The sequence below is a fragment of the Mus pahari genome, chromosome 1 (genome assembly GCF_900095145.1).
Source record: "Mus pahari chromosome 1, PAHARI_EIJ_v1.1, whole genome shotgun sequence".
In the NCBI taxonomy this organism is placed as follows: domain Eukaryota; kingdom Metazoa; phylum Chordata; class Mammalia; order Rodentia; family Muridae; genus Mus; species Mus pahari.
Genome location: NC_034590.1, coordinates 129,499,588 through 129,524,718, shown reverse-complemented (window position 1 = coordinate 129,524,718; position 25,131 = coordinate 129,499,588). Strand labels below are relative to the sequence as shown.

General features: G+C 42.5%; 1 protein-coding gene across 2 annotated transcripts in view; it reads left to right on the top strand.

The window, feature by feature from the left end:
• The window catches only part of Pcsk5 (proprotein convertase subtilisin/kexin type 5), a 405,046-nt gene that overhangs the window by 336,562 nt on the left and 43,353 nt on the right, over nt 1-25,131 (top strand). The window lies entirely within an intron of this gene.

Here is a 25,131-nt window from a genome sequence, read left to right as displayed (position 1 = left end):
CACTCGAGTTTGGGAGCTGTTATTAAGTTACATAAAGGTGGTGTGAACATGGTAATGGAACTGTGTACTAGCTAATCTGTTAGCCAGGGTGGACACTATATGACTAACAGTCAGGTTGCAAATACAGAGCAGATGTACTGGACAAAGGAAAAAAATCTGAATCTTGGACAAAGCAGAGCAAAATGTTGTAAAGCAATTCCTTGGGTGAAGAAGAAAAGTGTGTGTACAAAGATCCATGGTGGTCTTAACGCAGTCAACCATTGGAAGCAGATTAAATATCAGGTTCGTGGAAGACTAGTGGATGGACAAACATTCATAATGGTATTTCTTATAGTCATCCATTGAAAGCAGAGTAAATGCCAGGCTTGCGGAAGGCTAGTTAATATCTTAGAGTGTATAAGCACATTAGAGCACCCTGTAGCTATCAGGACCAAAGAAAATATGGATAAAGTAATAGTGATTTCCTGGTAAAGTGTTTCACAGGCCTTCTGTTTGTGGTATGCTATCTTCTGGGTCAACAAAATGCTGAAATTTAAGTACGCATATCTATATTCGTCCTAGATTGTGAAATAAATAAAACCCAACAACAAACAGAACAGGAAGAAGACAAGCTGGTTAGCTGTAGACCTGAGATTGGTTGAATGTAGGCATGAAGTCGGTTGACTGTAGGCATGAAGTTGGTTAAATGTATGTAGACCTGACACTGGTTGACTGTAGACATGAAGCTGGTTGACTGTGGAAAGAAATGTAGGGGCTGGAGAGACAACCCAGTGGTTAAATGTTCAGAGCACCAGCGTCTAGTCTTGATGCCCAAATTGGGTGATTTACAATCACCTATAACTCCAGCTCCAGGGACCCCAATAACCTCTCTCAGCCTCAATGTATACCTGTACCCACATGTGTGTACATAGACACATAAATAAAAATAAAAGTAAATTTAATATAAAAAAGAGTGAAATAGATAATAATAAAGCCTCTTTAGGTAAAGTTGCATATAGTTCTAATTTTAGTTTTATATTTCGTGTTTTTATATAAAAAAATTAGTAGAGTAACTAGCCTGTATGAATGGACTCCCACATTTTGGGTAAAGAACTAAAATTCAAATAGTTGTATAATTTTCCCTTAAATGTTATTATCATTAGTGTACAAAGTATATGTCCCATGTGTCTTGTTGAGTTCCTCTTCCCCCTCTCCTCTGTCCTCCACAACCAGTACCCATGCACCCCTTGTCACCTCTGCTCTACTGTCACACGTGTCCTCCCTAACCTGCCTCAGTATCTCTTTCTCCCTCGCATGGTCTCCTACCTAGTTTCAAAGCCTTTACACACACACATACCCACTTACATATATTAATGCAAACAACAGAACTTTGGACCAAACTATGAATAGGAACATCCAAGTTTTGTATTTCTGGCTTTGGATTATTTCACTCAATAATACTTTTCCAGAGCCATCCATTTTCCTACAGATTGCATAACTCAATTTTTCTCTATGGCCAAATAAAATTCCATGGTGGATACATACCACATTTTATTATTCGTTTATCTATTGATGGATGACATGTCGCTGGCGTAGTTTCCTTGCCATTGTGAATTATGCACCCTTCCATGCTGATTCTCCTAATAGCCATCAGAAGTACGTAAGACCTCTTCTTTCCCCACAGGCTCACTGGCATTCTCTGTCTTTCTTTTCTTGATATTAGCCATTCTTATTGGCAATGAGATGGAATCTAAAAGCGATTTTAATTTGCATTTTCCTGATATACCTATCAGGAAAGGATGGTAAACACATCAAAGAAATGTTATTATTTGTATTTCTTCTTTCAAGAACCATCTGCTCCTCCCATTATCCATTTATTGATTGGCAGCTTAGGGCTTTTTGGTGCTTAGTTTTTGCAGGTTTTGTTAATTTATATTTTATTTTATGTGCATGGGTGTTTTCTCTGCATGTATGGCTATGTACTGCATGCCTGCAGGGATTCCCTAGAAGGCAGAAGAGTGTTGAATCCCCTGGAATTGGAGGTACAGAATGTTGAATTAAACCTAAGTTCTCTGCAAGAACATCCAGTGCTCTTAACTGCTGAGCCATCTCTTCAGCGCCATAAATTTTGCAGTTCTTTATATAGACTAGATGTAGTTCTGTCTAAGGTAGAACTAGCAACAATACCCCCATTTGGTAATCCCACAGCCTTGTCTGTTGACAGGTTCCTCTCCTAATTTCATATGCTCTCATTTGTTAGCTCTTGAGATGATTCCTCTGCTTTGGGAATCCTGTTCAGAAATGTCTTTCCTATATCTAAAATTTGATGTGTATTTTCTATAATTTCTGTGTGGAATCTGCTCGCCTAGACGGAGCTTGGTATTCATTGAAGGAACAAGAAGAAAAGGGAACACTTTCTTTTTCTTTTTCAGAAAGCTTAAAAAACAAAACACAACAAAACATCATGGACTCAAGAAGGATGACCAAGTAATCAATGAGTGCTAAAATTAGTGCTTGCAAAACTGTTGGGCAACAGGGTAATGACAGGGTCTCAAAGTACCACCAAAATTGATAGCTAATGACAAACAGTCTACAGATGTTACCACAACTTACATCACTGTTACTATCTCCAAGTATTTGACAGCATATGTCTCCTGATGAAGTAAATTCCATAATAAGGAGACTTCAACTAAACTTTATATTTCGATATGTATTATATGTAATCTAGGAGTGGTTTAAAGTATATGAGAAGTTGGGCACAATATATATGCAAACACCACATCGTTGTATATAAGGCACTTGATCATCTACAGATTTTTGGTACCATGGGGTATTTGGGGAAGAATCTTGAACAGATAATGAATGATAACTGTAGTCCCAGGGTGTGCCCATGTGCCCACACTACATGAGTAGTGACTCTTTGCTCTTCTGCCCTTGAAAAAGGCAGTGTCTCTCTCAAGGGAGCTCTTCTGAAGAAGTCACTGTTTTTAAATTGGTGGAATTTTCCAAACTATTCTGCTGTCCCACATCTCTGACCTCTGGCAGCTGAAGACTCAAGAGGAGGAACAGAGAGCAAGCCTCGGAACCGGGGACTGGGCTCCTTGGGGAAAGACTTGAGCCTTCTTTATTCCCAACCCTTGGACCTCCACTGTGACGGTGACTCTTCATTGACAATTTGACTGAACTGAAAATCACCCAGGGTAACGTACCCTTAGGTGGAACTGGGAGGATGTTTCCAGACAAGTTTAAGTGAGGAGGGGGAAAAAAATCCACCCTTAATGTGGGCGGTATCATCCCATGGGATCATGTCTTACTCTTAGTGAAGGCGGGAAGGGGGGAGCGTGAGCTAAGTGTCGGCATTTATTGCCATCTGCCTTCTGCCTCTATACACAATCGAGCAGCCATCTCAGTCTCCTGCCACCAAACTTCCCCACAATGCATTGCCTCAAGCCATAAACCAGAATCCTCTTACCCTGTAGTGCATGGTCAGGAGAATGAACCTAATGCTTTTGTTTTGAATGAGTTTATTAAGTACATCCCAAGCAAAAGTAAAGGAGTTGATAACAATTAGCAGTTATACAGACACAGTGGGCAGACAAAAGCGGCAGACGGCACATCATCATGTAAGGTGGTACTCAGGACACCAAGCAGAGATAACTCAGGTATTTGAGGCAGTCAGCTGGAGGCCCCAGTTCTGCCACGACTGAGCTGCCAGGTCTGGACTTCTGGCTTCCTACTCTCAGCGCAGGGCACTTTTATATCATGGGAGAAACAATGGTGACATCTGTTGGGAATAGCTCACCTTCTCCACGTTCTTGAGGACACGATGTTTTAACCCTCCATCTGTTATACTTTTCCTTTCTTGTCACAGTGTTGGGGTCTTGGGGCAGGCCATCCTCAAACAAGGGTCATGGAGGACATTTGATCTGACATGTTTGAGTCTGAAGTGGCAGCGCACGGCATCTCCTTTTGTGGAGCCAGCTTCTCAGCAGGTTTAGATAACACATGATAACTTAGCCGTAGAATGCCCAATTGCTCCCTCATGCTGCTTCATGGCAGGTATGTGGTCACAGTCAAAAAAGGATCTGCTGCGCTGGTAGCAAGGGCAACCCTATACTGCTGTACCTTTCCTTTATCTACTTGCCATGAAATGTACCAGCCAGAATGAGAATTTGAACAGCCCTCTCCATCTTTCAGTGAGGGTATCCACTTAGTAAGGAAGATACAGAAACAGAGAAACCTCAATCTCTGGTGTCAGGAGCCTTCTGTGTAAATGAGAAGTTCTGGGATCTCGCTGTACACTGGAATCACCTGAGAGAGAAAACATCAACATCACGCTGCCCACTTGCAGTTTTCATCTGACTCTTCTGGAGTAGGGCTTAGGCCTCAGTATTTTCTGAAGATCTGACTTAGTTTGGTCTGCAACCATGGTAAAAAAAAAAAAAAAAACAAAACAGTGACTGAGAACCTGCATATGCATATAATTCCAACACCATATATGAAATTCTTTTGTTGATGACAGGAGCTGAAGCAGACACAGAGCGGTGATAACTATTGCATTTTAATGTTCTGTCCAGGCTAGGTATGGAGCTAGGCAGATGGTTCACACACACGATCTGGACTTCTCAGGCTAGCCCTCTCTATCCAAAGCCCTTATTTTCATTTGATAAATGAGGAAGGCAATACGCAGGGAGCTTATGTAATTTGCCCAAAGTTACACAACTTAGTAGGTTTTAGAGCCAAAGCTAAACTTAGGACTGTCTGGCTCTAACCCTGTAGACCATCCAAATGCTCGCTCCTTCCAGAGCAGACTGCATTCATCTACGATTTGCCTAGAGAAAAGAATGAACGTTGTAGAAATCTTGACCTGTTGTGTCTGTGTCCTCGTGGGCTTGTGTTCTTGGGTGTCTCCTAATGTTTCCCTTGTCTTTCTCCTATGCTTAAGCTCACATTCTTATGGTTATGGCAAAGAAGGACATATTGGCCAGATAGTCAGAGCTCAATTCTAGAGCAATTAGCTCATCAACTTGGCTCTTCACATTATTACACTGTTTGCTCCCAGAGCTGAGTAACTTATTGTGTAACTGACCTGCGAAGTTGAGCTGTGAGCCAAGGCTGTCTGGATCACGTAGGCTTGCAGAGAGAGAGAGCTGAGCCAAGCACATCCAAAATAAACCTAGTTAAGTAAGAGATCTAAGTGGTCAAGTGCATTGCACAGCAAGCGAGGCTCGAATGGCCATCTGCTGCTCGGAAGAGCAATGTGAGGTCTATGATGCTGAGCTCCCAGTGTGCAGAGGCAGGGGAGCACTGGGTGGGGGATTGGATTTTACTTTTACAGAAGGCTCTGGCTTTTTGTGATAGTACACACTCACGGGATATACTGACAAGGCAGAGACAAGAGAATCACAGAGGATCTAGAAACCATTTCTTTAGTGAAATTGAGAAGAAGCTGGACACATGGCACAGAAGTTAAGAGTGAGTGCAGTTCTTCCAGAGGACTAGAGTTTTATTCATAGCACCAATGTCTTAGAACCTCGGTCACTCTAGTTCTATGGTAGGGGTGGGGTAGGGGAGTCTGATGCCCTCTTCTGGCCTGCACAGACACTGCACTTGTATGCACATATCCACATAATTAAACATAAGGTAATTTTTTTGAATGAGTAAACTATGGAGCCATTACAAATTACTTTCTTTTAGTGAAGTAGATCACCTTTTTTCCCTGAAATTCTTAAGGCCACTAATACCTTTCCTGCATCAGACTATCAACTTTAACCAAAAGTAACTGGTAGACTAACCGTAGTAATAAAAATGTCAAGTGGTTAGGTCTTAGATGCTTTTACAGAGGTGTGGAAAATAGAGTCAGAAATTGTAGTATCCACTCATCTCCATCTTTCCCCTAACTCAGTAAAAATCTTGGGCCAGTCCCATACATTGTTAGCTAATATCTTATATAAGAAAGTATCTAAGCTGTCCTTCTACCTCCTAGTAGGACTTGGAGATTATAAAGAAAGCTGGGAAGATGACTGCCATATCATAACTGCTTTAATATATAAAAAAAAAATTCTTGCTATAAGTATTAGAATGGATTTTACGGTGCTTTATCTCCATTAGCATGTTCCCTTCCCTACCTTCTCTGGCATCATCAATAGTGTGTTTGAGACCACACACTCAGCTAACATACCAAGGTGCATTTAGCACCGGTTTGATACTGGGTAGGCCTTCCTATAAGATCTATGGCTGCTTTGTCCACTGTTAGCTGTTCTCATTGGATCCCAACTCCTCAAGTCCCCATACCACCTCGTGGCCCTTTACCAGATGGCAGCAAGAACTCCAAGCCCCAGTAGCTATGGAGAACAAAAAAATGATTTAAGTCACAGAGCAGACGCCAGGCTAGAGAGAAACTGAATGTGGTGAGGCAGAAGCGTCGGCACATTGGTTCCCACCTGTTCACCAGGCTGGTCTCCAGCTGAGAGCAGGGACAACCACCATTGCCAGTAAATTATTTCTGCCCCACTAGAGCCTGAAACTGTGGCTCTCTGAAAGTCAGAAGGAGGGTTACTTGGATGGAGTCCACACTAATCGTGTCCATGAATTCTTCCTGTAACTCCTACCAGGGAAACTTTGGCTAATGCTCTCACAATAACCCTCACCCCAGCTAGAAGGACAGCAGGCCAGCTGAAGCAGCAGAGGCAGAATGAGGATCAATCAGCCTAACCAGTGAAGATGGCCATAGAGGCAGGATCCAGTAGAAGCATTCCTTACTTATGACCAACAATTCAAAGTGGAAGGAAGCAAGGAGAAGCCATGCTGACCTCTTAAAACACTATAGTCATATTCTCGCTGATGATGTCACTGAGTCCTTCAAACCCTCTCCTTGCATGTGGTCATCTGTAAAGAACAATGTTAATGCTTTCCAAAATAGCTTCGATAAAAATAGTGTATTCCAAGAATCCATAAACTACTCATTTGGGTATAGCGTTTTGTATGATTCAGGTTAACATACTCCCAAAGCCTCATGCACTGAAGGCTTGATAGTGCTGTTAGGAGGTGGTGGGACCTTAGGAGTAAGCCCCAGTGGAAGGGTTAGGTCATTGAGGACATGTCCTTAAAAGGTGTATTAGGGTGTCTAAGCCCCACCCACTTCTCCCTCTCTCCCTTCCTCTCTCAGTTTGCTTCCTGGCCACCCAGAGGTGATTACCTTTGTTCAATCACATGATCTCCACTGAGTTTCTGCCTTACCAAAACAGGCTGAAAACAATTTCCAAGTGACTGTGGACTCGAATTACTACTAGCTGAATGAGATTTTTCCTCCTTTTTTAGGTTGGACATTTCAAGTATTTTGTTATCTTGATGGAGAGCTGACTAACAATCAGATTTGTTCTCAGCCCCTTGTTTCATAGCCCCCGGCCTAGGAAGGTGCACGAGAACACTGAGAGTGATCCCTAACCAGTCAAGTCATCAGGCAAGGGCAAACTTGATTCAGATGTGGTGTTGCCTCTACAGTGGTGGCATGTATAGCCTGCAGATACAAACTGTGGACTATGAGATGAGAAACATTTCTCAATCTCTAATTTGGAGCAGAATGAGCTGACAGCTTGATACATCATCACAATGGAATTTTACGGCCTCAAATAATTGCTAGAAACCTGGATGTTCCACTAGAAAAATAAATCATCCTAAAAATATAGACTCCAGATTACCGTGACCCAATATTTGAGTGATGACATGTGCCTGTGGATCAGATTTGGTGAGTCTTAAAAGACAAAGGGAGTTGCTTTGAAGGGATGCTTATTGGAAAGTCTAACACAATCATGCTAGCTGCCCTGATCCATTGTAAAGTTGTAGATTGATTATATTTAACAGAAATGTAGACTGTTTGTTTGAAATATTATCAAAATGGCCTAGCCTAAACTTAGAAATCCTATATGAATTGAAATGAGTAAATTAGGGCAGCCTTTTGCCATTAGCACTCACTGGTTTGAGGCGAATCGAGAACCATTTGTAGTGGTGATAAAATACTGCATTTGAGGCTGTAAAAATTTGGCGCACGAGGTCTCAGTTCAGAAGTAAATTCATTTTATATGCTCAGCAAAGAAGTAACTGAAAACTTTTACAAATGAGAAGGATGACCTCCTGAGATCTTAGAGATAAAATATGTCCATGATTCCTTGGGACCAGGCCTGGTAAATATACTCTTGACTGTTGAAATGAACGTCTGGACCATGGAATCAGTAAGTACTTTACTGTGGTATGCACAGCATGGTTGAAAGGTGTTTAGCCAAAGCTGTTGTCCAACTGCATATCATGTGCTCAAACGTTCATTAATAAGACTGTACACTTGGAAACCTAGCAAATGACTGGGGAAAGCTTTGTGACCCTATGTCATTAATAACTTGTCTGGTGGGACATCATGTTTGGCCAAGAGGCCAGTGATTCCTGGGAATTCAATGCCTGGTTCTAGCTACATCTTGAAGACAATGCTTGGCAATAAGACGGCTCTGTTAACTGCCGTCTCTTACACATCTCTGACCTCACCAAAGGCTACCTCTTTAGCATCATGCTCTAACTGTACAAAATGGTCCTGGTCTTGGTCATCTCCAGCCCACTTGTGTTCTAGGATGCTGCCCTAGCTGTTGCTTCATCCTGAACAATCTTCTTAAAATGTTAATGTGACTTATTCTTGTCATTACATCTCAATTTAAATGTCACCTCCAAAAAACAAAAAACAAAAAACAAAACAAACAAACAAACAAAAACCACAAAAAGCCCTCCTTACAATTCCCAGGCCAGCTTCCCATCCCTTTCTTTGTCTGCACACACAGGTCAATCATCCTATGTCAATTTTGGCAGATGATATTTTATGATCTGGTACTTCTATCTTTATTGGCTTTTTGTGTATGATGTATTTTTTTTCTCAAAGTTCAATTTCCAGGCAAGCAGAGATTGAATCTCTTGTATTTACTGTTACATAATCTGTCTGTTGAGTCATGTTTCCCCCATATAAGTTCTCAGTCAACAAATTAATGGCAGAGGCTTGACTTGTGCATCTGTGATGAGTGGTCTGAGGGAACGTGCATAGTAAATGGTGGAAACAGGCTTGTCCCACAACTCTCCTTCAGCATGTCACTTTGTGCTAGTCTGATGGCCTTGTGTGTTCATGAAACTGAGCATCGGACTTGGTAAATGTTCTACCTTCTCTGTTCTCTGAGGTCCTGTCCCTCCCCTGTTACCCATACTCCTAGCTTTGCCAGATCAGCTTTGCTTGTACCTCTTGGGGGGATTCTTAACCTACAATACTAGCATTTGACACTCACGTACACCACGTGTTTTATAATAACTTATAATCCATCCTCTACCCATCTTATCATGCCTGATTTAGGAAGATAGCTTTCAAAATTAGCAAAAAGACAAAATTTCTTCAAGTGTCTTTAAAGATACATTAAATGAAAGACAAAGTGGGAACCATTGATATACAATCTCCTGGTGTTAGATGGTTTATTTCTTCCATATTGGAATGCTACTATAGAAATATCTATCTAATAGGCTAGCTAAGTACATTTACTGCAGAAGAGTGATGAAGCTGTCACCATAGCTTTAGATCAGTAAATAGTTCATTATTAAAAATAATCACATCTATTTACCCCATATAGGTAAAATTGGAAACAATAGGCCTAAAGGAGAGGTTGTGATGGCTTGGGATAAATTGCAAGTGTCTCCAAATGTTTCTAAATTTGTGCCTACCTAGTTCTTATTGTTAATTAAGCTTTTTGATACATTAGCTCAGAGCTATAATATTTGGAGGTGGTTTTTGGAAACTGAATTCCATGCCCTAATGCTCAAGCCTTTGATGTAAAGCTAGCTCCCTTCCATCACTGATCCCCTTCATCTTAGAAAATACTAGGAATTTCTAAAGTATATCAGTGCTTTGGGAAATCGCCTTATCACCAATAGCAAAGATTTGCACAGTTAGCTAGTTCTGCACATGCCGACTATTGCATAAGGGCGAAAGGATGAATGGCTTTCCTGCAAGGCCAATGATGCTCTCAAGCCAAAGGGAGAAATGCAAAGTGTCTCCAGGCCATGCCGTTTCGCCCATTAGACAGATTTGGAGATACTCTTTCATTGAACCCCTTCCGGCTAACAACATAACCCATCTGGAACACAAAGGCTCCAAGCCTAAGAAAAGAGACAGCGTCGGTGTGCCTTCCCCTTTCAGGGGTGTTAATAAGGGAAAATGCTGAACTACTGTGATTATCCATGACTTAAAAATAGCTCATCACCTGCCAATATGAAGGAAGGCCCTGGCGGGCTATGAAAATGTCGGGAAGAACAATGGCTTTGGAGACAGACTCTTTGTGATATGTGAGAGAGACAACCCCTCAGACTGCAAAACAGCCAGCCTTGTGCAACGGGTTCTTATTGTAAGTGAACCCTGAAAACTGGTCCTGGGGCGTTCCCATGGCATAGAGGAGGCAAAGAGCTTTCACAAAACAATCAGGCGCAGAAACTTGAAATGAAGGGAAGAGATGGCCAGTAATTACCCAGAAGACTCAAACATTAGATGAGCAGCCAATTTAAGGTATTTCATGGTGGGGCAAAGCTTTCCTCAAAATTGGCAGATAATTGTTAGCCCGCTGTCTACTTTATGTGTTATTGTGTAGAGTTAATCACACTGTGAAATCCCTCTTGTCTTCAGTCCTAAGTGCCACTGGAATGCTGTGAGCATGGTCACATGAGGCTCATTAGGAGTGGAAGTTTGGCTTTGTGGAGCCTGGCTAGCTGGCTGTTCCCTGGAATCTTTTCTGTGATATCACAAAGCTCCTGTGTTATGGCCATTGTGGGCCCTGAAGCAGAGCATCTTACAGCCCAGCAAGAGACAGTGTCTCATGGTGGCCTGCCGCCTTGGCAGGTGTTGGGCTTTCGTTGTTATTACTACAATGGTTCTGTTTCACTGTGAATCACTTAGACCGCATACTACCACGGCCAAAATTCTCATTTATGGACAAGTTTTCTTTTTATTTACTGCAACTTCAAAACAATGTGTATTTATTTATAGTCGTGTGTGTGTGTGTGTGTGTGTGTGTGTGTGTGTGTGTGTACACGCACGCATTTGGGAAACGGGTACAAGAGGGGATTCTCAACAACTGAGGAGTGGAAAGCCCTCTTTAGTTGAGCCATGCATTGCTTGCCCTCGTGAAGTACACTCACAGATCTGTGGATACAGGGTCATGCATCTGGCAAAGAGCACACAAGCTTCTGGAACTACCTTCTCCCGTGATGCTCTAACATGGACTGGCAGGGCGAACAAATGGATTGGTGCCAGAGTGCAGGATGTGACCCTAACGTTGACAAGACAGCAAAGGACATGAAAGTTCTTCTGATCTCTCAGTGCTCTCTCAATGTATCAGCTCTGCTCAGATCACTGCTTCAGATGTTCTGCCATCCTTCCCATGATTCCTAGCTTGGACATCAGCATACTACCTTTGAACAACCCTTTTTCTTGCCCATGCTACCTCCCATAAATGCATATTCGCATGCTCAGCACCTGACAGTGTGTCTCTCAAAACCAGGATTCTCTTATTCTAAGTAATATTCAGTGGGTTGCTTTATATTCAGAGGTCTGTGGTCATAAGGGGTATAATAGCCTTGCTGCCTAGGGATCACTGGTGTAGATAGATGTGTTAGTTCTTATCAGTGACCTAGTGTGGAATCCAGTCCAGGATATGAAAACACTAGAAGACAGTGCTGATCTTCTAAGAAGTGGTCATCCTGGGTCAAGGGCCAGTAAAATGTCACCAAGTTCCCAACTGATGAGGAGCATAACTTTGGCCAAGTCTCGGAGCACCCCTGGATTTTAGTTTCTTAACTCTATAAACAGAGGCGCTATCAAAAGTGAACAAGGTTCCTAACAGAAAATACATACAGATATGACACGGGTACCATTTTCCAGTAGGCCAGGCGGGGATGAAGCCACAGGAATGTTCCCGCAGAAGGCATTTGCTCCTTGGTCCTGATGCTAGCCCATGAGAGAAACAGGCATTTTGTATGTGCTGGGGGAATCAAATCCAGGGTCTCGGTGTAGTGTGTATTCACTCTACCTTTGAATTACGTTACCACTTCAAATCTTTTAACGTCTTCAAAGAAACCACTTCTGCTGCAAACTAGATTCCAGCCATCACTTACGGACCCCTGGCACTCTGGGGTATTTCTGTCCCTAGCCCCTAAGATTTGAGGCCAGCCGGCAACTAACTTACAAACTGAATTCACAGCTGTGTGTGTACCTTGGGAAAGATGGTCACAAAGGCCTGACGGCTCTAAGGGAGTAAGACTTGGGATGAGCGCTCATCTGAGTTTCAGTGGATTCAAGCACTGCTAATGAAAACTGAGGCGGTGGTGCTGACTATGCGAAGCAGCAGCTCAAAAAGAACATTAAAGGAAACAAAACTCCATTTTTAACTCCAGGACATTTCTAGCCAGAGGCATCCAAAAGGAAGAGCTAGTGAAAGGATTTCTGTATAATTTACCACACCGACTCTGGAGACTGAGCAAAACCTCCCACAGCTGTAAGAAATAAAAGCGTAGGATTCCAGAGAAAGGGGCAATCAAATGTACCTAGTATCCAGTGCAAGTCATCAAATAACACAGAGCCTGAAATATGTCATGATAGATAACATACTGAATGCAGCAAAACTTTCAGATCGAGAAACATTTTTGAAGAAAACTGCTTTTGAAATCTGACGTTTTTTAAAGGTAGAGAGATAAGCAGAGGCTGCAAACCGAGGGAGAAAGGAGGATGCCTCCCGATTAATGAGTAGAAAGCGACTCCATTGCCATAGCAACTTGAAGAGACACAAAAGAAAACACCACTTCCTTAAAATATGCCTGATGATGAATAGGCAAAATCTTTCAAAATATCTTTTTTTAAAAAAAATATATGAGCCACTCTCTTTACAAAGAGCAAATCACAGGATGACTCTCGGAGTTTTATTTTGTAGATAACAGGGCTTGTTTACATAAGCCCTAGACCGTTTACATGAACCAGCAGTTTAAGCCAAAAGTAATGATCAGAAAATATGTCTACTGGAAAGTAAATGTTGGTCTCAACAATTTCATTTTTGCTTAAGCAGTAAGTGAGATAAATGAATTTGCCGTGTTGTCTCTCTCTCCAACGATGCATTTAGTTGGATGGTTCCTTGATGGCTCGGAATATGGAACAAGTCTAAGAAGCCTGGAGAGGGAGTGCAATGGCTGCTCTACCCCACCCTCCTTCCAACAGCGGAGGCAGCTTCTTCTCCAGCTTTGCCCCTGGGCTGCAGGACCCTGGTTCTGCACACATGGCAATGGGCTCTTCTGTCCATCCGTGATTCGGCTTCAAAACCGCACTCGGAATAAACTAGATATTCAAAGCAGTACCTCCAAGGCTGTGATGACAAAGTGACTCAGGGACTCCTTACGTGATAGGTGGAGCACTATTTTACAATTCATTTTTCTTCATCACGCTTGTTTATGTATACACTGAGTCAGCAGATACATGCGATGATAACACATGTGTGGACATCAAGGACAATATGTGGAAACTGGTTCTCTTCTTCCATCATATGGATTTCGGGGATCAAAGTCAGGTTGTGAGGCTTGGGGTCAGGCAATTTTATTCACTGAGCCAACCTGCCCACATGAAGAACTCTTAATTGAAGGGTTATGAGAAAACGGTTGGTGCTAAGCTGTGGGCCCCATGAACATTCTTCTTTTTACATTTATTTATTGATTGGGGTGTGCATGTGTGTAGTCAGAGGACAATTTGTGGGAGTCACTTGTTTCCTTCTATCATGTCGATCATGGATCCAATTCAAGTCACGTGGCTGGTGGCGAATACTGTACCTGCTGAACCAGCTCAGCTGTTGTCACTTACTTTGCATGAGCGTGAACCAACCTCCATTCAGTCAACACACTGCCTGCCTTCTGGTTGCTATGGCTTCCACCTGTATTTGCATGATCCCTACCCCCTGTGGTTCATGGCTTCAAACATAGCACCACACACAGCTGCTCAAGCCTAAATGCTGGGGAAACTTATTCCTCCTCCCCAGCCTGGATTTGCTTAATAGTCAGTCAGCTCTCTCCGTGATTCAAAGACAAGCGACAGTTAGTGGGGAAAAGTGCCCTGTAGGAAAACAAACCAGAAAACTCCATGCCAGGGATGGCAACACACACTTGAAATCCTAGCACTGGCAAAGAGAAAGCAGGAGGACCATGAGTTTGTGGCTAGCCTGGGCTATCTACCAAAACTCTGCCTAAATAAAATAAAACTAATAGCATATACACCGCAGTTGAAATGATTGCAGTGTCAGCCCTGTTTTATCAGCTAGGTAGAACATGCAAAGTTGCTGTATGAATTCCCAGCTCCTGACATGGCCCCCCTATGTAAACCGCCCTGGTGAGTTGGATACAATGAATTTCTTCTCCAGGACACAGTAGTCCTTTTTTATCCTGGTTTGTCTTGTTCCCATACCTATGATACTATCTCATTACTGTGTCCTGGAGAAGAAATGTTTAGAGGTAAGAGATTCCTACACATTTCTTCTCCAGGACACAGTAGTCCTTTTTTATCCTGGTTTGTCTTGTTCCCATACCTATGATACTATCTCATTACTGTGTCCTGGAGAAGAAATGTTTAGAGGTAAGAGATTCCTACACATTTCTTCTCCAGGACACAGCAATCATATAAAGCCTTCCTCTTTCCATGCACAAGCAGACACATTTGGAAAAGGGGGCTAAAAGTGGTCTTTCTAGTATTTTAAAGGTTTAGGCAAGAATATGGGGCAATCATGCCCTGTCCCCAAAACCAGTGACAAGTCGTATCATTGCTATTCAAAGGCAGTTGTGACAGTTTACCAGAAACCAAGGGTCTTAAAACCATAACAGTGTATTCTCCCTCTGTCCTAGAGAGTAGAAGTCTGAAGTCAGTGGTCAGTCCCTGGTCAGCAGTGTTAGCTCCTGACATCTCTGAGAGAGGCTCTTCCTGGGCATGTTCCAACCCCGGGTGGCTAATGACTATCTTTGGCATTCTTTGGCTTGTAGCTGCATAACTTATCCATACCTCTGAGATATCATGTGCTTCTCCCTGCTGTATCTCTGGATCTGTCTTCCTGTGGCTTTTTAAAAGTAGAAATAAGCTATTGGCTTTATGTTGGTACCTACCTTTATCTTAATGACTTCATCTTAACTTGACCCTAATTAACAAGTAAGGTTCCATTTAGAGGTTCCAACATTAACACTGGAACACATGATTGAGGTTCATAATTAGAATCCAACTTACAACAGTCTCAAGTAATTTCTCCTGTTTTTTCCTGGTTTGAGACAAGGTCTTATTGAGTAGCTCTGGCTGACACAGACCTTGCCATGTAGATTAAGTAGCCTCAAACTCTCCTGATTGCTAGGATTAATTGTGTATGACACCCAGGGATCTGCACTATAGAAGGTGTGGCCCTGTTGGGGGTAGACGCAGCCTTGTTGGAATAGATGTGTCACTGTGGGTATGGGGCTTAAGACCCTCATCCTAGTTCCCTGGACATTAGTCTTCTCCTAGCAGCCTTCAGATGAAGGTGTAGAACTCTCAGCTCTTCCTGTACCATGCCTGCCTGGATGTTGCCATGTTCTCACCTTGATGATAATGGACTGAACCTCTGAACCTGTTAGCCAGCCCCAACTAAATGTTGCCCTTATAAGAGTTGCCTTGGCCATAGTGTCTGTTTGCAGCAGTAAAAGCCTAACTAAGACAATCCCCAAATTGATCCCCTATGCTATAACATGGGGTTCTTTCTAATTATGAACCTAGTGGTGGCAATTTACATCTTAGACATTCTCCTGTGGCCTGAGGGAGAGTCTACAAGCTCTCTGATCATTGCATAGAGCCTTCTCAGTCCAGCCACTGAGCTGTTGAGCATGCTCACTTCTGTCTCGTTTCCTGAAGCTGACCCCAGCCCTGTCCTCCAGCTACTCCAAACCCTTTGCCATCTACTCTCATACCTTTCACATCCTTTTATTTAAAATCCTTCAGATCTTCAGAGTGAGGAATGTGACATATTTCTTCCAGAAAAGTCTCTCCATAGCTTTTCTTCATTCTATCTGTCTTTCTCTAACTCATCTTTTGGTTTTCAACCTTTACTTTCACGAAGGCATCGTCCCATGGGCTTCTGTTACTATGCCCCCTACTCAAGTGCACTTGCAATCTATTCACATCTTAGAACTCTGTTCACCATCCTATTAATTATATGATCATGTGACATGAGCATATGAGACATATCTTATAAGGTCTTTTTACCTGCTGCCTTGCCCGAGACACTGAATTCCACACTATACTAGGGATGAGTGACCTCTATAGCCCTAGAATATATTTGTCAGCCAGTGATATGGCTCCGAGTGTAACTGTGCTTACTGCCAAGCCTGAGTTCAATCCCTGGGACCCCATGACAGTGAAAGGGGAGAACCAACTCCTGCAAGTTGTCCTCTGGCTTCCACATACGTGCTGTCATGCATGTGTGCATGGAGGCACAATCATATACATATGAATGTAATTTTTAAATGTACAATATATAATTAAAGTATGTAATAGTGTGAGACCCTCAAAAATGTCTGTATGGAATAAAGGAATCTGAGTATAGGACTAGGTGCCGTGGCTAGAATGATAAATAAGATGTATTCCCAACTGGGACAGCTTGTTAATGTTCACTGTATCACAACCTGATAATCTTTGTAAAGCCACTACAGCTATTATTAGCAGCATGGGAGACAAGCCCCCACTCTGGCAGAAGAGCCTGAGGGCAGAAGCAAACAGCTCTTCATACAGTCACACAATGGGGAACTGGTCTGTGACCCTACCTCCCTCCTGGCTCTTAATTCTGGCTCTTTACAGTTTCTAAGAGTGCACTGTGGGTCTGATTCTCCTGTTGGTAACTCCCACTGCCTCTTTCTCATAGTGACTGCTTTCTTTCTGTGCTCGATATGTTTCGGCTTCTGCACTGGGGTTGTTGGTCAACAGTAGAGCACTTGCCTCGCATACATGAAGACCTGGCATTGGAGGAAACCTTTATACTGTGTCCATTTTCCTTGAAATTTTAGAAATGAAAAAGAATATATTGACATGCGAGTTGAAATTACATTTTTTTTCTAGAAGCATTCACAGCTGCTCCTATCCGTTGCCTTGCAATCCCACCTACTCAGAACCGCTGTGCGTTGGTTTCCTTTGGTTATATTCTAGAACGCGAAGGTAGCATGAATCTGAGTTGCATCTTTGTAAAATCCAGAGCTTCAGAGGGACCCTTTGTGTTCTTGTTCTGGGTTTGACCTACCCAATGCCAAGGCCCAGATGGATTTCGCTGACTCCTGCTAGTTTTCATTCATCCTTAAGCTAACTTCATAGTTCTTGGGTTCCTGAGTACTGTGTTTTATCTGGAAACCCACAGAAAATCACCAGGCATGGTCATGAGCACACCTGGAACTCATGGGGGTGGTAGGCAGAGAGAGGGAGATCTGAGACTTCTCAGCTACCAGTGTAGCTCTAGGTTCAGTGAGAGACTCTATCTTAAAGAACAAAGAGCAGAGTGAAGGGGCAGGNCNCCCCCCCCCCCCGCCGCCCAATGTCTTCTTCTGGGCTCCACTCAAATGAATACACATGTGAGCATACACTGCACATCACAGACATACAACACACACACACACACACACAGAGAGAGAGAGAGAGAGAGAGAGAGAGAGAGAGAGAGAGAGAGAGAGAGAGAGAGAGAGAGAGAGAGAGAGAGAGAGAGAGAGAGAGAGAAGTATGAGGAAAGAAAAGGAAACATCACACTTTGCTTTCTTTCAGGCCCTAAACTAGATCAGAAGTATGCTTGTTTCCCATTCCATCATTTGCCACACAGTAGCTTCTCGATTGCCAACCTTAGTCATTACTGTCCTCTCCCACCAGCTTGCATGTTCCATGAGGGTAAGGACTGCAGACCACACAGGCACTCCTTAGCCTCTCACAGCAGGGTGTAGCTGGAATACATGATCTGTTAGTGGTTTCTTCTTCCTCTAATCCAACTCAAGCTGACTCCTCCCTCTTTCTTGCCCACTTAGGGCTCGAGTCAGCCCAGGGAGTCATTTCACTCCTTCATCCTGTCCCCAACATCATGTCCCCAAATGTTAGTTACTCAAAGTCCCCCAAGTTTGAATTTCCTATTACATTCTTAATTTATTTACCTCTGATTATTTCTTCTGACGTATCTTTCTCTAAAACATGTATCCTAAGAGTGGCACATGGAGTCCTACCTAGTTGAGTTTGTCTGGATGTAATAGCGGTAAATACTCCTACAGTTAAATAGGTCATTCCCCACCCAGCACCCATAGGATCTCTGGGTTTCTATCTACAGATCAGATCACATTGGGGCTTTTATATAAAACTCTCCATTAGTAGGTGAATCTCTTATTCTAGTCAGTACAATTCTATGTGTGCTAGTAGTATATCTCAGTGGTGGCTTTTTGCCTACCATATATGAGGCCATGGGTTTAATGATCAGCAAGGTGGAGGGGCTGGGGTGGGGGAATGAGAATGACTGCATGACCTTGGCCTCATTGTCGCTCTTTTGATCCAGTCCAGCCCTAGTGGCTGCTGCTACCATCTGTCCTTTCTTTTTCCTCCCTCTCCTCTTCCTCTTTCCCCTCTTCTTCTTTTTTTTTTTTCCAACTCCAGACTCTCCCTGATCTTCCAACCCTCTTGATGCTCCTGCCTCATCTTCTCAAGTGCTGGGATTACAGCCATGTGCCACTGTACCTATTGCTGTTCCTTAAATGGTTTGACTTCTGTCTGCAGAATTTCTGCAGCTAGCTCCTGCTAAATTTCCAGTCTCTAATCAAATGGTTAGTTCTTGAATGGCATTTTCTCTCACTAGCTCATTGAGATGAGAGTCTCTCTTCTCTTCCCACATCCTCTCTAATCTTTATCTGAATGTTTACATTTATTTGTGAGCTCTCTTTTCGCACAAGTGCCAAGGTGATCCTTAGTATTGAGCATACAGGAAACAAAACCTCCATCTTCATGAAGTTTGCTTCCTACTGTCCATGCATGCATTTGTTGAAAAAAAAATTATATTTTACTTACCCTATGAATAATTACCTGTTTTTTTAATGATTTTGAAAATGAGCATGTTCTATTGCATGATTCAGAAACAGGTTACTAAATAGACTACTTAAGATATTACCTTCATTTTTAAAGATTTATTTATTTATTTTATGTATGTGAGTACAATGTAGCGGTACTCACAGGTTGTGAGCCTTCATGTGGTTGTTAGGAATTGAATTTTTAGGACCTCTGCTCTCTCTGGTCAACTCCACTTTCTCCAGTCCGTCCCGCTCGCTCAGTCCCTGCTTGCTCCTGTCCAAAACTTTATTTATTGTTATACATAAGTACACTGTAGCTGACTTCAGAAGCACCGAAAGAGGGCATCAGATCTCATTACAGATGGTTGTGAGCCACCATTTGGTTGCTGGGATTTGGACTCAGGACCTTCGGAAGAGCAGTCAGTGCCCTTCTTGCCAGCCCCCTACCTGCTTTTAAAAGCATTGTCTTCCACTGAAATGTAAGCTCTGAAATAAATGAAAAGGTACATAGACACATGGCACAGTGGGTGAGCCTTGTAGGGATCAGTGAGTAAATATCCATTACTTCTGCCTGTTAGGGCTTGGGCAGCATGGGGATCCACAAGGTCCTTCCTGTCATGGCATTCCATCCCTGGAATCAGAGAATATGATAAAACCTGGAGCCCGTGGGACACTGATCCCTCCTGCCACCATTGTTATTTATTCTGCTCTTTTCTACCACTGTGCCTTTCCAGGGGACTGGGCCCCACTGTCAGCTGCACAATTTGCATTCCTGCCAATTCAAATATTTATTCATTGTCCGTGGACACCAGTGAGGACAAGATGATTGAAAAGCATCAACAGCCCCTCTAACCAAATATTTTGTATTCCAACACCATTGAACCTTCCAGAAAAGCCAGCATGGCAGAGCTGTCAGAAGATCTACTTTGTATTTGAATGATATTTGAAGCAACTCTAAGTACAAGGCCAATTTGAATTTATGTATCTCTTAGTGCTGTCTGGCCCCTTATAATTAGTTACACTCTTTGGGCATATAAATCTCTTAACCAATCTGTTATTCTTGGTAGGCTGAAAACTGTCAGGGACTCCCTTGTCAATGTGACAGCATTGTGTGATAACTAAATACGAATTTACTCAGGAAGAATATACATTATTGACAATTTGCTTAATTATCTCTCTAAGCAGCTGAAGTATTGATTTCTTCCAGTGCTGCTTCTGTCCTCAGAGAGAGCCTTGGGGCATCTCAGCAGGGTAAAACATGTTTGGCCTGAGGACAGCCCCAGTCTCATTAGTGAGTCTAAGGTGATACCAGTTGTAACCCCAGTGCCCAGCCATCTACTTCCTTTGCATAGTCCTCTCAGAAAGATAAGCCTTTTCAAGGTGAATTTTGTCTGAAGAGTTTGTACAGGCATCTGTTTCTGTTTGGACCCCCACCTCTAGGAAGAGCACTGGTGTTGTGGAAATTAACAAGTGCTGAGGGACAAAGTGGGAGATGAGAGGGTAGATGTGGACGTGGGAGAAGGGGAAAATAGGTAGCAAAACCAAATGACAACTGCCTGGAAAGATCTGTGGAGACATGGTTTCAAATGTGTGGTGGAACAGGATTTATTTTGGGGCGTGGCCCTGTATGTAGTAGTGCGTGTGTGCCTTCTCTTGTGAATGTCCATAGTGGCCAGAAACCAACATCAGTATGATTCCTTTCACCATTTTTAAACCTGTTTATTACACTTTTTAAAGACATTACTTTACTGACCTTGTGCATGTGCATATGTATATGTATCCTAGCCTAGGCAATTTTTTGTCTTTTCTGATATTTTTATTTGGGGGGGGAGTTTTTATGCTTTTAAACAAAGAGCCCCTACTGACCTCCAGGACTCCTCTTTTCTCAGCATCTTCTTTCTTAGCATCTTGAGAAGCTGGTTCTACTGGTACACACCTTGATACCCAGAATCTTTCTTTTCTTACTAATTTATTTTGTTTTATACACGTGTGTGTGAGTGAGAGAGAGAGTGTGTGTGTGTGTGTGTGTGTGTGTGCACTACATCTGTGAACACAGCTATGTGTTACTTTTTCACTGGCCTGTCAGATAAGTGTTGCCATGTTAAAAGCCATTAAGAAAGAGAACATCAGTGGCCATGTCCCAGCTCAGCTTACCTGCACATTCACGTCTCTTTTGACAGATGAGCCTTCTAGTCGGTTATGTAGACACACGGACACAATCTTCATCTGGAAATTTGATCTGATAACACCATGTAGACTAAGACTGTAGGGGCGAGGGGAGGTGGGGAGAGTCCAATCTCATCATATCATCTAAACACTTTCTTTCATAACTGTATTCCCCACTTCTCTCCTTACAAAAATGCTAGGTGAGCAGGTTCATTGAGAACAGTCTATCCATAAATGAGGAAGAGGTGGGAGCCAAGAGTAGAGGGTCTTTACACACATGCAGATGAATGAGTCCATTAGAAATCCATGAATAACGCAAAGAAGCCAAATGTAAAACACGGGTTTTGTTCATGGTTGAATGGGACTTCAGGAGCTCAGGTGTAACTTTCAGTTTCATGGAGTCCAAGTCTCTGGTCTCCAAAGGCAGATGGCTGCTAAACACACTCCACTGGATGCAGAAAAAATAAAATGTGCATTCACATTTATTCTTTTATTCTATCCTTTTCAATTTTCCAACTTAGCACGCTTTTTAAAATATATGAAAATATTCATGCACTAGTACATAATAAGTGATGCTGATTAATAATGAATAATTTATACATACATAATAGTGTTTTAATCCAATGGGGTGATCAATACACAAATATAGAGATTACCAACTGAGATTTCCATTGTTGGTAAAGCTGTAATACGATTGGAGCCGGAAATCTAGGAGGTATAAATGGAGCTAACTTTCATCTACTACTTATTAAAGTGTTTGAGTCACTGGACAGGTTGATCACAAGTTCCTGAAGTTCAATAAAGTCTCAGGGGTTGGACCAGGAAAGGTGGAGGGGCTTTAAGATCATCAGAGAAAAGCAGGCATCATGCAATACTGAATTATAAGAGAATAGCTAATGTTTCATGGAACACTACAGGTATGGTCTAAGAGAGTCATGGTGGAAGTAATTGAAATGGCCAGCACCTAAGGGAGTTGAGGGCCTAGGGCTCCCCTAAGGATACAAATTTTTTGTGCCCTTTAGTCTTTCTCTTGAGCTGCATTAGTGAGCAAAGGCTCACAGTAGGGGACATAAGCCAGATTTCAGGGAGAAGAGGAGACCAAAGATTCCAAAGAAGGATAAGAGCACCCAGACATAAATGTCTCCTTTGGTCAATTCTCCTTAGGTGAATAGCTAATCCTTAACTAAATCACATGTATATTCTATAATAACAGATTGCCCCCTAAGACATCATATCTCCTGTCTTGCTGCAGTAAGAATTAGCCATGCAAGAAAAAAATTGAAAAAGCAAATTAGAGTATTTTAACTTATACGCTTCTTTAGTTATAAGACCTAAGTCTATGTAAATTGTAAAAATAAACAGACCTTCCTTGGATAGTTTTAAATGTTTGGAATTCCATCTCAATTTAAAAGATCCCCCCTTTTAATACAGATTATATGACCCTACCTTGACTTCCAATCAATGAGAAGGTTGTGAGCATTTCAGAGAACAAAACCTCCCCAGCAGAGAACATCACTGACCACTGGGATGCTACTGAGAACAGGCACCATTGTATCTTTGGAGACAGGAGTTTGTGATGAGGTCCAAAGATGATCATTCCCTAAGGATACAGTCAAATCGTGACCCAAAAGATGGTCCAGAGCTCTCAAGGCAGACTGAGTACAACAGTCCTGCCTGCCCACCCCTATGAAAATATAATTAACTCCATCTTCTCGGGAAAGGAAAAACAGGTCCCATCTTGAATAGGCTCTGCTCACACCTTGCAACTTCTCCTTTGTGGGATGCGACCAGCTACAAGTCACCAACTGTTCCTGATAACTTTGCTACCAAATGTCTGAGGCTTTCTCTGAATTCTGACTGACCAACATATGCTCTCAGCTCAAAGCTTGACAAGATCAAAGAACCAGAGATCTTTAAACATCTAACCTTAGGTAACATCTTCCAAGACAGTTAATATTCTAGCTTAGTTATGTTCCTCTTTCCCCTCCCAACTCCTAGACAATACTCACTGGAAGTTGGTCTTTGAGCAGCCCCACCTTACCATTGAAGGCTGAGTTGACTTAGGGTCACCTTCCAGGTTTTGGGTTGTTACTCTTAACCCAGCAACAGCTGCCTCTCCATGGTCAAGCTAACCAATTTAGCTAATCTCCAACTTGTAGATCTTCTGGGGTGTAAAACAACTGTTAATAATTGGGGGGGGGGGCTAACAGTCATCCGTAAGCTGTTCGAAGCCTCAGTTCTGAGACTCTGCATTATTCATGTGTGCAAACTGTCATAAACATAGTCAAATTCTCCGTGCAGCCAGTCTCGAAAAGTCTCTGCACTCAGCGACATTGGTATGCACATTTCTGAGGCTTGGTTCTATTTAACATTTTCATGAGTGACCAGCTTAAAGAAGAGCGCAAGCGCATTAAGTTTCTAGATAGAAGAGGTGACCGGAACATTAAGGAGCAGGATTAGAACTGTCAGAGTTAAGTATGTTCCCTGGGACAGGCAGGGAAAATCGAGCTGCCCAGAGGCAAGCTGAGTAGCAGCAAGGTACAGGGAAGGTGGACTATAAACAGTCAGAAATAGACTCAAAGTGGGAGCTGAACTAGCCATGGTGTCCACTGAGGACTCTATAGCCTTCAAAGTATATCCAGGTCCCCATTCTATAGAGTAGGAAAGGAGAAAGCATGGAGTTTCCAAGAAGGCCAGGGAGCCTGTCTTTCTCACCAGAGCTTAGCTTTAGATTCCTAGGTCCACTTCATGAGCCTGGTTTTAGGCTCAGTTCATCATCCTGTTTTAGTTTACCTTATTAAAGACTGCATTGATTGATTCCAATATTAAAAACCGCTTCATTGCCAGAACACATCATTACGGTCTCCTGCAGAACGGCCTCTTCCTCCTTGGTTGTTTTGGTTCCTTCTTGTTGTTGTTGAAAATAGGGTCTCAGTATGTATCTCTGGCTGGCCTGGAACTCTCCATGTAGACAGGGTTACTGGGAACTCACACAGATCTGTCTACCCGACCTCTGAGTCCTGGGACTAAAGGCCGGCCCTGGGCTACTTTGGCTCTTGTTCAACTCTTCCAACTAAACTTCTACTATAAGGAACTTAACAGGTACTCCCTAAACAAGTGTGGTTCTAAGCCTAAAAAAAAGAGAAGTTAAATGAAATGAAGACTCAAGTGGATAATACTACAGGAAGAGCTTGCAAACTTTTCCTGTAAAGTGACAAAGAGCCCAGATTTGGGTTTTTGTTGTAGCTACTCATTGCTGATACTGTAGTGTAGGAGTATCCTAATATAACATGAGTGGACAAATGTCGTGCTGGCTCTACAGTAGGCTGGAGTTTCCCAACTTGCTTTGCATTCAGTTTTGGAATCTTCAACTTTCTGAGAGTCTCCGCAGGCATCATGTCCAACTAGTCAATTTTGCACCTACAAAATCCAGGACCGAGACAACATGATGATTTTTATTCAAGTTCACACAATATTTAAAGCTGTATTAAAACCTTCAAACTAGAAAAGGGTACCTCAACTCCAAGGTTAATGTTCTCTACTCCAACCATCATCGGGCTGTTTCCAGAAAGTTCTGAGGATCCTTGCTTATTGCTGAGGTTGCAGAGCCTCTTCAAGAAGTCTTATCATAATGTCTGCTGCCATGTCTTAGTATGATATGTAATGTATGATTGAAGTACATCTCTCACAAGGCAGGGTCAAGACAAGCCTGTGATTAAAGACTTGCAGTGGGGCGGCCTCTGCCCTGCTACCATCAGGTTTTCCGATAAGCAGAAAGATAGTCTAGACAGTTAATTTAGAAAGGATAGTTTTTCCACTGAGTTCAAAGGGCAGGGTAGTTTTAGTTTAACTGAA